The 12,181-nt window shown below is 34.5% G+C and overlaps 1 long non-coding RNA gene across 1 annotated transcript; it reads right to left on the bottom strand.

Annotated features, from left to right (window-relative positions):
- Positions 1-427: 427 nt before the first annotated feature.
- On the bottom strand, positions 428-6,464 carry LOC122295571. Its single transcript, XR_006238162.1, has 4 exons — positions 4,873-6,464; positions 2,436-2,576; positions 1,445-1,607; positions 428-778 (listed from the first exon to the last, which is right to left on the bottom strand). It is a non-coding gene; the product is annotated as an uncharacterized LOC122295571 (long non-coding RNA).
- Positions 6,465-12,181: the final 5,717 nt, after the last annotated feature.

The following is a 12,181-nucleotide window of genomic DNA, read 5'->3' as shown; positions in this document are numbered from 1 at the left end:
TAGTTGCTTGATTTTGAAATATTATTGGAATGAACTATGTATACATGTTTACATTTTGTATCTAGTTGTACTATCAGATATGATCAGCCATTATTTTGCAAAGTCTTTGAAAACTCAAATTGCAATTCAACTGCAGAAGTTCCATTACTTGTAAACAAGTTCTTAGTCTTCAATTGCTTGTTGAAGAAAGAAAAAGAAGCTTGAATAGTTACAAACTACAAACTGTCATTGTGTCAAATATAACAATCAGAATTAGCCTCGTTTATTTTCACAAATATTTTCATCTCATCTAATCATTACAATTTTCTCAAATTTCCACATAAAACAAAATAAACAATTCAACTTTTTTAAATCTCAAAACAAAAATAATATTAAAAATATATATTTTAACAATATTTAATTCAACTTTAAATTTTTATCTCAATTCATCTCATCTAAAACAATCGAGGCCTTAGTTACACTACAAGAAAAATATTACCATTTTTTTTTTTTGACAAGTTAATATTACCAAATATTCCCATCAATGGTTACATACCATCACTCGGGAACTCCAAGAAAATGCAACTATTTCATTTTTCATATTACAAGTGTTCCCAAAAATTAAAATACTAACACCAATGGACAACTTTGAAAATATTCAGTTCGATGTGATCTATTGTGGAATCACGAAATCAGACTGCTTCAGCTTGAATCTTATCAGCCCCACAAAAGCTCCTTTGCATCCATACCTTGCAAGTTCCCTTTGCTTTCCCATTATGATTGCCACACGGCTATTATTCTTTGAATTACCAAAATAGACCACAATAGTGTTGGACAACAAGGTGGGTGAGGATGAAACGAGTCATGAAGAGGACATGCCACAAACACATGCATCATATCAGCATTCTTACTGATAAATAACTAGAATATACCAGCATTTTATTCACCAAAAAAATTAATTTCTGCGAAGATGCCAGTCACCAATGCAAGGAGAGACCTGTAGGCTTACGAGAAATCTTCTACCCAAACCAAAAGACCAACGTACCCATCTGTATTAACAAATCCAAGTATTTTAAGGGCCCATCTAGGAAAGTAGGCATGCAAAGGAGTATTATGGGATAATAGACAGGACACAAAGGAAGAGGATCCTTTCTGAGTTACCAAGAATTTGACACACACACATACATATAAAGTAAAAAATTAACTTTTCATGGAGTGAAATCCGTGATCTGAACTGGGTAAATATAAATGGAAAAAAGATGTTTTCAATTCATCAAAATCAGAAGCTTTTCTGCCATGGTTATGGAACAAACGTGCATCATGTTTACCATCAACCAATTAATTCTATAATCCATGGAGGGCAACCCTTTTGGCAGAAGTTCTATCATAATTTACTAAAATCAACATTTCTCCAAGAAAAATAACTATATCATATTAGCTTTCCTCATATTTATAATCAAATTACCTGTAAAATAGCTTGAGCACAAAGCTTTCCTGACAGAACAGCACCTTCCATTGAAGCTAGATACTTTTACTTCGTGTAGTCACCAGCTAAGTAGAAGCCCTCAACAGGAGATCTTTGTAAGGGACAGCAAGGTTCACAATTTGGGACATTTTTGTAAACAGACCTGAGACAATTCTCAGTTAGATTACATTAGGGAAATGGATAACTTAAAAGGAAGGAACCAATATTGCAACTTTGATTACAGAATTCAATTCTCCATAACCAAAGGATGGAACAATAATCAACTTTGATTGCAACTTAAGTTCTTAACACTTTAAGAAAACTTGTTCTCATAAGTTACATTATTTGAAGCTTACGTATGAAAAATGTTTGGGCCCTAAAGCGAAAATTATGATTTTGAAGCCACTAAAACGATGTCCGATGGAAGAAACTGAAAATGATAGTTCTGTTGAGATTTTTTTTTTTTTGAGAAGTTCCGTTGAGATATTATATAGCTTTCCAACATACCCCAAAAGAAGGGAGAGGTTGCCATGTGATCCAGGGCCTCACAAAATGAAGAGAACGAATCCAAGTGCTAAAACAGATCAAACCTATATTTTATAGTTGTCATACAACCATCATATGTGCAATTTGGTTGGTGTTTGGTAAGCTTTCAATTTGAAACGCACTTCATTATCACAAGTTCTACCACCTTTAAATTCCAGATGATTTACTATTAAAAAATAGAACAAATTTGCTAGACCATTCTTTGTTTTTAACAAAGCTGCAAATCTTTCCAGTTCTGTACTAAACGAGGATTTTATTAACCCTTTTTCTTCTTATTAACCCTTTTCAGGTAAATGCGCTTTCCCATAAGCTCTAAAAATTACAATGAAACATCTCTCCATAAACCGTCGGTTTTCGCGTTTCATTCGATCTAAAACCTTCTCTAACGACCTAAAATCACCTAAATCGGCATAGTTCGCAATGAGTGAATAGAAAGTAGAATCACCAGGTTTGTAACAACCCAATTTGTGGCTTGACTTGAAGATTTCATCAGATATTGGGGGCTCAGTTTCACCAATGACCAATGTTATCAGGTTCGGCTTCAGAGGTATTGTTGTACAAATCACAACATAGCTTGGATAAACGCCTGGGACAAAGCACAACATACTCTTAACGTTAGACTGTTTTCCAAATGTCAACTAATAAATTCCCCATAACTACTAAAAATTCCCAAATGTCCTTATTGTACAAATCATCAAACTCCACAAAAACAATCTGAAGAAATTCTTCAAGAAGTACAATGTAGTTGTCTGGGCTATATTTTGTAAACAGCATCACATTAGAAACACAAGTAATTTCCTTACTAGTTACAGCAAAAGAAAAGAACTGTCTTCAGAGATTTTCTAAAAATGTTCAAGGTAGATGGATATTTCAAGAAATTATTCACAGTAAAGGTTGCAGCCCTAATGAAAGCTTCAAGAAATAACACAACCCTTTTAGCTGGTCTAGTTTAAGGTGCTTATCCAGAGAGTGAAAATAAATTAATACTCAAAGCTGTAGGCAATGAAGGAAGGGTGAGGGAGAGAGCAGAGACTACAGATGCAAGAGACTATGAATGTGCTGGGCTTGAGTTTATGCTGAGGCAACCAGCAAATGATATTGAATCTCAAATCCATGGAAAGAAATAAAAAAAATAAAAAAGAAAAAGAAAAAAAAACGAAAAAAGAAAAAAGAAAAAAAAAAGAACAACGAAAAAAGAAAAAGACACTAGCTAATAATGATATGAAACATAAAGATGGAATAATTTCTGAAAAGAATGAAGAGAATCGAGTGGAATCTCTGAATGTTGGTTAGGCACTGTCGAAGGGAAGGGGGGATGAAAAGGAAAGTAAAGGAGAAGGAATATGACAATATTAGCACATAGCGAAATATCCCGGATGGGACAGCCATGTTGCTTAGCTGATCTATCAGAGTGGCTTGTTAAGAAAACTGCTTTCTTGGTAAGAAAGGGACTAACATTAAAAGTTACAAGAACTAAATTGAGAGACGTAGAAAATGAGAAGCATTTTACATATTAACAAAAGATAATGACAAATAGGAAAAAATATATTGAATGTTATGAACAAGATGTTCTTAGTACGATTCTTCAACCGTATGCTTCAGATTACAATTATATATCTAGTGAATAGCAAATTACTGATAAATTAAGCATGACAGTCCAGTAATTCCTTTAGGCATATCAGGAGGAATCAACAATCAAACCGCAGATTAATATTGGTCAAATCCATCAACCAGCCAACTTTTAGTCATAAACTGTAAACCCGAACCCTCTTCACCATTCAACTCCAAAACCAGAGACCTTTACATAGCTTATCGACAACCCTCGCACTGAGCTCAAGCTCAAATAATGTTAAGGTGGAGGGTGAAAGTGTTGCTAAGAACCCATTGGATATGTCTATAACCTACCAGTAAGAAGATAATGATAATAATACTCAAAGATGTAGAGTTGAAATTGACAGTCAAAAAGATTCCTCCAAATAAACTTCTAATATCAAGCTAACACATGATAAAACATTCCATTACAACTCCTTACAAATAGAAAAAATAGGTCTACATTTAGGCATTTTGATATCTCAGACAAGTTGCTAAACTTCTAGTTATATAAATAGCAGTTCATTGCAGATACTGCGAAAGATTAAACATGGCAGAGAAGGCCTAATCAGAAGTATACTGTTACATAGTTCAACGTAAGTGTGAGGAATAAGTTGAAGACTATATAGGTTTTTCACCAAGTTTAATTGTATAAAATCACAAGGTACTTTTTTCTTCACAAATTCATTAAAAACCTGGTTATAGCCTACCATAGACCTACTTGTTAAAAGAACATCAGGGAACCATACTTAGCATTACTCCCAATGTCGCCTGAGTAGCTTAATTACCATGCAACCTAAGATGCCGTTTGTCTGGAAAAACAGGCAACCATAAAGGACATTTGCATTTGTTGACTTCTCTAAGATCATTCTGTAACACTTCTTCTCATCAATACAATGAGGAAGCCCACGATCTCGTACAACTTGGCTTCATTACAAGTTCTAGGACAAAGAAAGTAGCTGAGGACAATAAGGAGCGAGCAGTGGGGGAAATCTGGAATTTCATTGTGTTTTCTCTTATTCAGTGGTTTTCTGCTATTGTTCTTAAGGGAGGGAATGTTAATGAGTTGGTCTTTTTTTTCAGCTTTCTAGAATGTAATTAGATGTCTCGTTTTGTATACTTCCTATGTACATGGGTTCGCCTAGTTTCATCCTTATCAATAAAGTTTCTTACTTATCAAAAAAATTAAAAAAAAAAAAAAAAAGTAGTCGAGAAACCTAAGCAAATATTTGCTTGGCACGAGAGAGAGAGAGAGAGAGAGAGAGAGAGAGAGAGAGAGAGAGAGAGATTACTCTTGTTCTCGACGAGCCATGATAAGAGTATCGTCCTTGATATCATGTGGGTACCATTCAGCAATCTTGTCACCAATGAGCTTCTTGTGTAACAGCTTGTGGGGTGATCTCTAGCCTGTTGGGTTAAGTATGTGGCTTGCTCTTGCTTCATTCACTCCACTCGTCACAGCCTTAGCCAGAATGCTCTTTGGGCCACCGGTAGCCATATTCAGTTTGCCTTTAAGTAAAAAAAATAAATCTTTTTTGTCAGATTTTGAGTTGATGGTACAAATATATGGAATAATGTTTTGCGATACAGAAATCTATGCAGAATTGGTACCAACCCAATTTCAAGTTAATATTACTTGTGTATTTTCGCGATATTAAAATAGACCAAGCATCAAGCGAAGATTGCTGGTGCCCAGAATTGATGTCTATATATATATATATATATATTCAGTAAAAAAAAATTGTATTGATAATAGGAATGGGCAAGTGCCCAAATACAGGGTCACGGGATATATACAAAAGCATCACATATTCATCTAAATATTGAGACTTTACCATGACCCAATACCCAATTTAGACATTTTACAGAAAGTGTGAGTGTTGACAAAGAGCACTCGCATTGGCTTGTGTAAAATTCTAGCTAAATTTTAGCTAAATATGGCATCTTGGCTATTTTACATAATCTATTTGCTATGCATCCCACATAGGATTATAAGTTTGGCTAAACTATTAAAATAATTTTTTTTTAATATTTTTTATTTTACATGCGAGGATGCCACTACTGCAGCCTGATGAGCACACGCAATATAATGATGGATGCTTTATTTTGCCTTTGTTTTTTCATTTTGTTTAAATAATAATTTATATACAACGCACCAAAGCTAGTGTATAAAAATTGACACAGTTTTCACTCTCCTCTACTTTGATTTCGATTAGAATTCCGGTTTCAAGTCCCTCTCCTGTCCCTCAAAGATAGAGATCTATCCAACAGTCTTCCCATTAAACAGTTCTTGCCAATTCTATATTTCCCATAATCATGCCAAAATGGTGTCTTCCAGTATGGTTTAGACTCTCAATTTTTTTTTTTTTTGATAAATAAACAATTTTATTGATCAAAGAATGGCAAAACCTGAAATACAACTCTAGTACTGCCCCACCTAGGTAGGCACATTAGAGGCAAGAAAATCTCGAAGGGCCAAACCATTATGTCATAGACCAATATGGCACCAAACACAAAAAAAAAAAAAAAAAAAAAAATCAGATATCCATGAAATGGGTTTTATGGTTACATTTCAATTTTCCCAAACTATATCAATAAAATATCCTCTTACTTATCATAAAGAAATTTACCCAAACTAATATGCACTGGCAGAAAACTTCATTTTTAACCACTAATATGCAAAGTTTTAAAAAACTCAAACTAAAATGCAAATTGCATAAATGGCAAACATAAATGCAAAAAAAAATGATAACTTCAAGCTAACTGCAGCCATAACCCAAAGTCTCAGCAACAATGCTGCACTAGCAGCAAACTTCAGACTAACTTCAAGCTAACTAATTGCACTGGAAAATATGGAGCTAAACTTGGAAGGAGAGAGAGAAGAGAGAGGGGGGGGGGGGGGGGGGGGGGGGGAGGGTTAGCAAATTTGGACTAATCTGGCCCAGCATAGCATTCCTAGAGAATATGCTAAAACTAATAATTGTTCTACATTTTTTTACCATCCATCAAGCATTGATATGAGAATTTGCAACAACTAATAATTGAGCCATTTTCAATTTACAGACTGCAGGGATTGAACAATTTTGCTGATTTAACAAGTTTCTCTTAAAGAAATGTCTCTAGAGCTTCAAGCTGTGTACAATGTCACTAACAAAGCTGATGAGAGACTCCTTTCTTAATTTATCAAATAATAAAGGATGCCGACCATCAAACTTACTAACACCCACACACACATATACATTAAGGGTAAATTCCATTTTACCGCTCTAAACTAACAGCCACACCAAAATAAACACAATTTAATCAGAGGGACCGAGATTTTGCAACAACCAATTTGAACCATTTTCAATTTTGAGAGACAAGCTGTGGATTCATAAACCCTAATATGCAAAATTATAAGAATTGTCACAAATTAGATATCATAAACTCAATGAAAAGTTCATAAACCCTAGGAATCCCATAAAAAAGACCTGCACATATTCGTAACCCCAAAATTCTCAGCCCCAAATGGGTTATCCATATCACAAATTTACTCACCACAAAACAAGTACAAATCAGAAACCAAACCAAAACAAATCCAATATTAAAAGAACGAATAATTGAAAGAGGTAAGCAATCAATCAGTAAATAGCGTGAATGGAAAAAGCCCAACCGAGCAATGTTCTTAGTGCATGTTTGGGATTGCGGTGGGAAATATAACTTATAACTTTAGAGTTTATAGCTTATAACTTAAATAACAAGTTTTACTATTAAAAAGTCATTTACTGTTTGGTAACTATGCCTTTAAAGTACTTTTAAAGTTAGTTATATTAATTTTTAAAAAATATACAGTTATCTGCATGAGCTTTCGATAAAAACTTCAATTTGATGCTTTTTAAAAAAAATAGATTTTCAGCTTTTTTAGATGATTAAAGCATTTTTTATAAATTTACTAAACATATCATTTTTTCTTTAAAAGAGCTTTTAAATAATTAAAAACCCTTTTTAAGTTTTTAAACTCAATCCCAAACAGGCTCTTAATCTTTGATTACAATCAGGCTGTACCGATGCACTGTGGAAGCAGGGTCTCTGTGTGTGTGTGTGTGAGAGAGAGAGAGAGAGAGAGAGAGAGAGAGAGAGAGAGAGAGAGAGAGAGAGAGAGAGAGAGAGAGAGAGAGAGAGAGAGAGAGAAAGGAAATATAATAACTATGAAGAGGATTATTACTAGGATACAAGTGTGGCAGCTTCTAGATACAAAGAGAGCCACTTACCTTTTAAATAAAAACTAAGCAGCATTCGGAGAAAAATCAAAAGCAGAATTGAAAAAAACCTCTATAATTTCACTTACAGAAATGATTTGTGCAGTCGGGAAATGCAGTCGGCGTGTAGTCGGCTGTAAAAAAAAATTAATACAGGACCTATATGAAAAAAAACAATTATTTTTATAACTTTTTATAATTCATGTAGGTCCCCCTGAATATAAAATAATTTTTCTGTAATTTTTTTTTATTCATTCCGTACAGCCGACTGCACGCCGAGTACTGCATTTCCCGACTGTATGTAGCAAAGCCCTTTCACTTAATCTACAAGTCCATCGCCCGCGCCGGAGATGGATGCAGAAAAGATTGATTATTGAAACCAATTTTTACTCCTGTATGTACAAAATTGCAGCAATACTCTATGGAAAGCCCCGATCAAACATATAAATGAAATTCTATGAAAATAAAAATAAAGAAACTGTAGGCAATGAGCTTATTGCATCTCAGAGCATCGGCATTGATTTATCTATATGTAAATGCAAACATATATTTGCATAACTAGACCATTAGATTGACTACATTGAATTATGCATACCTAAATATTTTTATATTTATGAACAGTGTCAATACATCTTTGCAGATGCACTTGAAACCATGGCCAATTGTGACTCCTATATGTACAAAATTGCAGCAATATTCTATAGCAAATTAGAAACCCTCAATCAAACGTATAAATGAAAGTCCACGAAAATTAAAATAAAGACGGCATGCCAACTTAGAAACGAAAGAAAAATCTAAGGAAAAACACAGGGCGCACAAAATGTTGGGGAGCCATGCTGGAAGTGGAACGTACACTTTGCAGCATGGGATTTCATGAAGGTTGTCTAGATAGTGTTTCGTCAGCCCGGCAGCAGTGCAGACAGCTAAGGAGACAAAATTCGAGAGAGGAGAACACATTCAAAATTAACGTTAGATTTAACAAAATTTAAGAATTTTTTATATGGATATTTGAAGTAATTGATGGATTTGAAAAGTTGTTTGTATAGAATTTTTAGGAGAGAAGTTTGTTAAATTTTTGTAATAGTTTTTATTTTTGTATTTTTTTCACAAAATTTTACACTTAAACTATAACGTACTTTTTAGTTTTTATGGTAGGACTTTTAGGAAATATTTTTTAAAAATAAGATGAGAATTATTGATCTTTTTAAAACTTTTTCTCATCTTTCTAAGATTTGAAAGAGTCTAAGCTTAAAATAAAAATCTACTCTTATAAATATAAGAGATAGTTTTGTAGTGAAAAATATTATATTAAAATAAAAGTTCTTTTATAAAATTAACCTTTCATATGTTACATAAAAAGTGACGTTGCTCGCTTTTTCCTTAGTCATGTTTGTCTTAAAGCTCATTCCTGACTTTGTCCTTGGTAGGAAGATGAACATACATAAAAACTAAATCGAGTCAAATAATCAGTAAATATTACTTTTAACAGTCAAAATATATTGATATAAGTTTTTAGTCATACATTTACATTCATCTATGCACTTTACATAAAGCATACATTTCATTTACAATATTACAAGATGCAGTTTTTCTTGAAAAAAGTTTTTTTTTTTTTTTCATAAAATATTTTCACACCTTGTACATTCATTCTTAAAGAAACTAGACATTCATACATACATTTATTCATTTTTTTTTTCACTTTCTTCTAGCTAGTACACACTATTACGTTCCGTGTGTTTGGGTTAGCAATCTTTTAGACTTAAATTCTGCCTATGACTATAGGTTGGGAATCCTTCAGTCAAGGGGTAGCACTGGGCTCACCGCCAGTACTACTTACACAGTATTGCAATTTGCCAAGTCCTTTAGTACCATCATTCATTTAGTCATGGTCGTTTTGTATTTTTATACATTAAAAATATTCAGTCCTTTCATTTGATTCATTCATTCGATCTTTTTCTTTTCATTCATTCCTTCTATTAGTCAATTCATTTCATAAACATCGTTTAAGAGTATAAACTTGAATATCAACATTTAAAACATCTTTTAAAAGCGTAAAAATTATCATTATTATAAACATTAATTCATGACATCATTTAAAATCCCTTTCATAGTGTCATTTTAAATGTCATTTAAAAGTATCAAGCATAAACCTTAACTTTTCATTTCATGAAAATAAGGGCAATAACTACTACATATATCATCCATTTACATGCATACAAATATTACTTTGGGGTGCATAAATATTTCGAATGCTTTAAAATATTGGACTCTATTTAAAAATCACCCGCTAACTTTAAAAACGCAACTTCAATATTTAAAACATATCGAAAAAACTCGTGACCAATCAAGAGAAAAATAAGCGGTTGGTCACATTTTCCTTTCAACCACACCGTTAAAAGCACGTGAGTATGGTGCAATAGTTTCATAGATAATTCTCAATGATTAAATAAAATAATTAAACTCATTTGAATCATACTCTCGGCCTCTATCACTTTTAAATCTTTTTTTCTTTCTACCAAATTGATTTTCAATTTCATGGAGAAATTCTTTGAGCTTTTCAAAAGCATCACTTTTATTTTTTAATAACTAAACCTACATGTATTTTGAAAAATCATCAATAAAAGTAATAAAATATCTACTTTTTCCACGAGTTAAAATTCCTTCAAATTCACAAAGATTGATGTGAATTAAATCTAACAATTTGGTTTTTTTCTCAACACTTTTATGAGGCATTTTTGTAATATTTTCTTGACTACAAACTTCACATTTTTTAAAATCTTTTTTTAGTTTTGGAATTAATCTTAAACTACTCATGATTGCAACATATCTAATATTAATATAACATAAACATGCATGCCAAAAATTTAAAGAATAAAGCATATAAACAGAAACATTCTATGTTTTATTCTCAATTGTTAGTGGTGATTTTTGTCCTGAGCTCATGGGGGCCCTCAAAGCCCAAGCCCACCAAGGGGCTTCACTAGGGAACGAAATAGGAAGAAATGAGAGAGTACAGAAAAGGGAACAGGAGGAGGAAAGTAATTTCAGAAAGGCAGGAGATGAAGGAAAGGACATGAGAAAAGTTGATGTGACATAAAAGAGGAGAAAGAAAGAAATAAAAAGAGGAGGGACAGACAACTTAGGGGGGCTTTTGGATCGCATAAGTACTTTGGGATATTGAGATATAGGACTTTTCTTCTAGGATCTTAGGGGGAGCAGGGGGGCTTCTCGAGGGACTTTGGGCCAGACCTCTTAAAGTTTCACGAGATGGCTTCTTCAACCTCCAGATACTCTAGCGATGGTGTCCAAATAGGAAAGAGTGATCTATAAATCTTCTATATGGTGAGGATGAGAAACTCCAAGAGACTATAAATAAAGCTTGCATAGTGGATTCTCCCCTCCTCAAAACCCTGTGGACATAGGTTTATTGCCGAACCACGTAAATTCATGTGTCCATTTCTTTCTATTTTCCCTACATTCATATACTGTTCACCACCATGGCCATACGCATAGACTCCGTATAGCCGTACCAGACTTTCCAGGGGCTTACATAGTCTCATCCAATCCCAACACCATCTGGGCCCACACATCACCGACTCAGGCCCAACGCTGCCATCAGCGTGCTGTCTGAAGATCAGGTGAAGGCATGGACCTGTTAAGCGACCCGACCCAAGGGCGTACGAAATATGTTGTTAACATTTGGCGATGTCTGTGGGATTCACACCAAAAATAGGAAGATGGGCGACTTCCCAGCATGCCCAATAATCTCCAAATAATGGATGAAGCTCCCTGGAAATAAAGCTCTCCAGATAAGTGTTGTTGGCTCTCTCTCTTCCATTTAAGAGAGAGAGAGAGAGGGAGAAAGTATATATGTCACTGTAGAAAAAAGATTGCATGAGCTTTCTCAATTCACTGCATTGCACCTCTTTATGTGCGCAGTGAATAGAACTAGTTGCCAGCCTCCCGACAACTTAAACTGTGCAAAAAAGTGTATAGAGCAATCGCATTAAAAGGCTGAGCACACAAAGCACTCAAACCAAAGACTATGACCTAGGCACTATGCACTTAAGTGCACAGTACACAGGCCACATGGTAACTGTACAGTGCTATGCATGAGCATGCTTCACAAGTGCATGTCACCCGTGCACCGTGAAGCCTCACTGCAGCATGCCGCGAGGCCCAGTAACCCGCCAGCGGCCACCATGTGGGCTACCAGCACCTTCTATCAGGTGAAGGGCAGTTCCCTCCCCCGAGGCTGTTCCCAGCTGCTGGGCCGTGATGAGCAGTAGTGCACATGAAGGTGTAGCCTAGGGAGGACGCCGATGGCCACCATCCTGCCCGTTGGCATCATCTATCTCCACCG

Source organism: Carya illinoinensis, chromosome 15 (genome assembly GCF_018687715.1).
Source record: "Carya illinoinensis cultivar Pawnee chromosome 15, C.illinoinensisPawnee_v1, whole genome shotgun sequence".
Taxonomy (NCBI): domain Eukaryota; kingdom Viridiplantae; phylum Streptophyta; class Magnoliopsida; order Fagales; family Juglandaceae; genus Carya; species Carya illinoinensis.
This window is presented reverse-complemented; position numbering and strand designations above follow the sequence as displayed.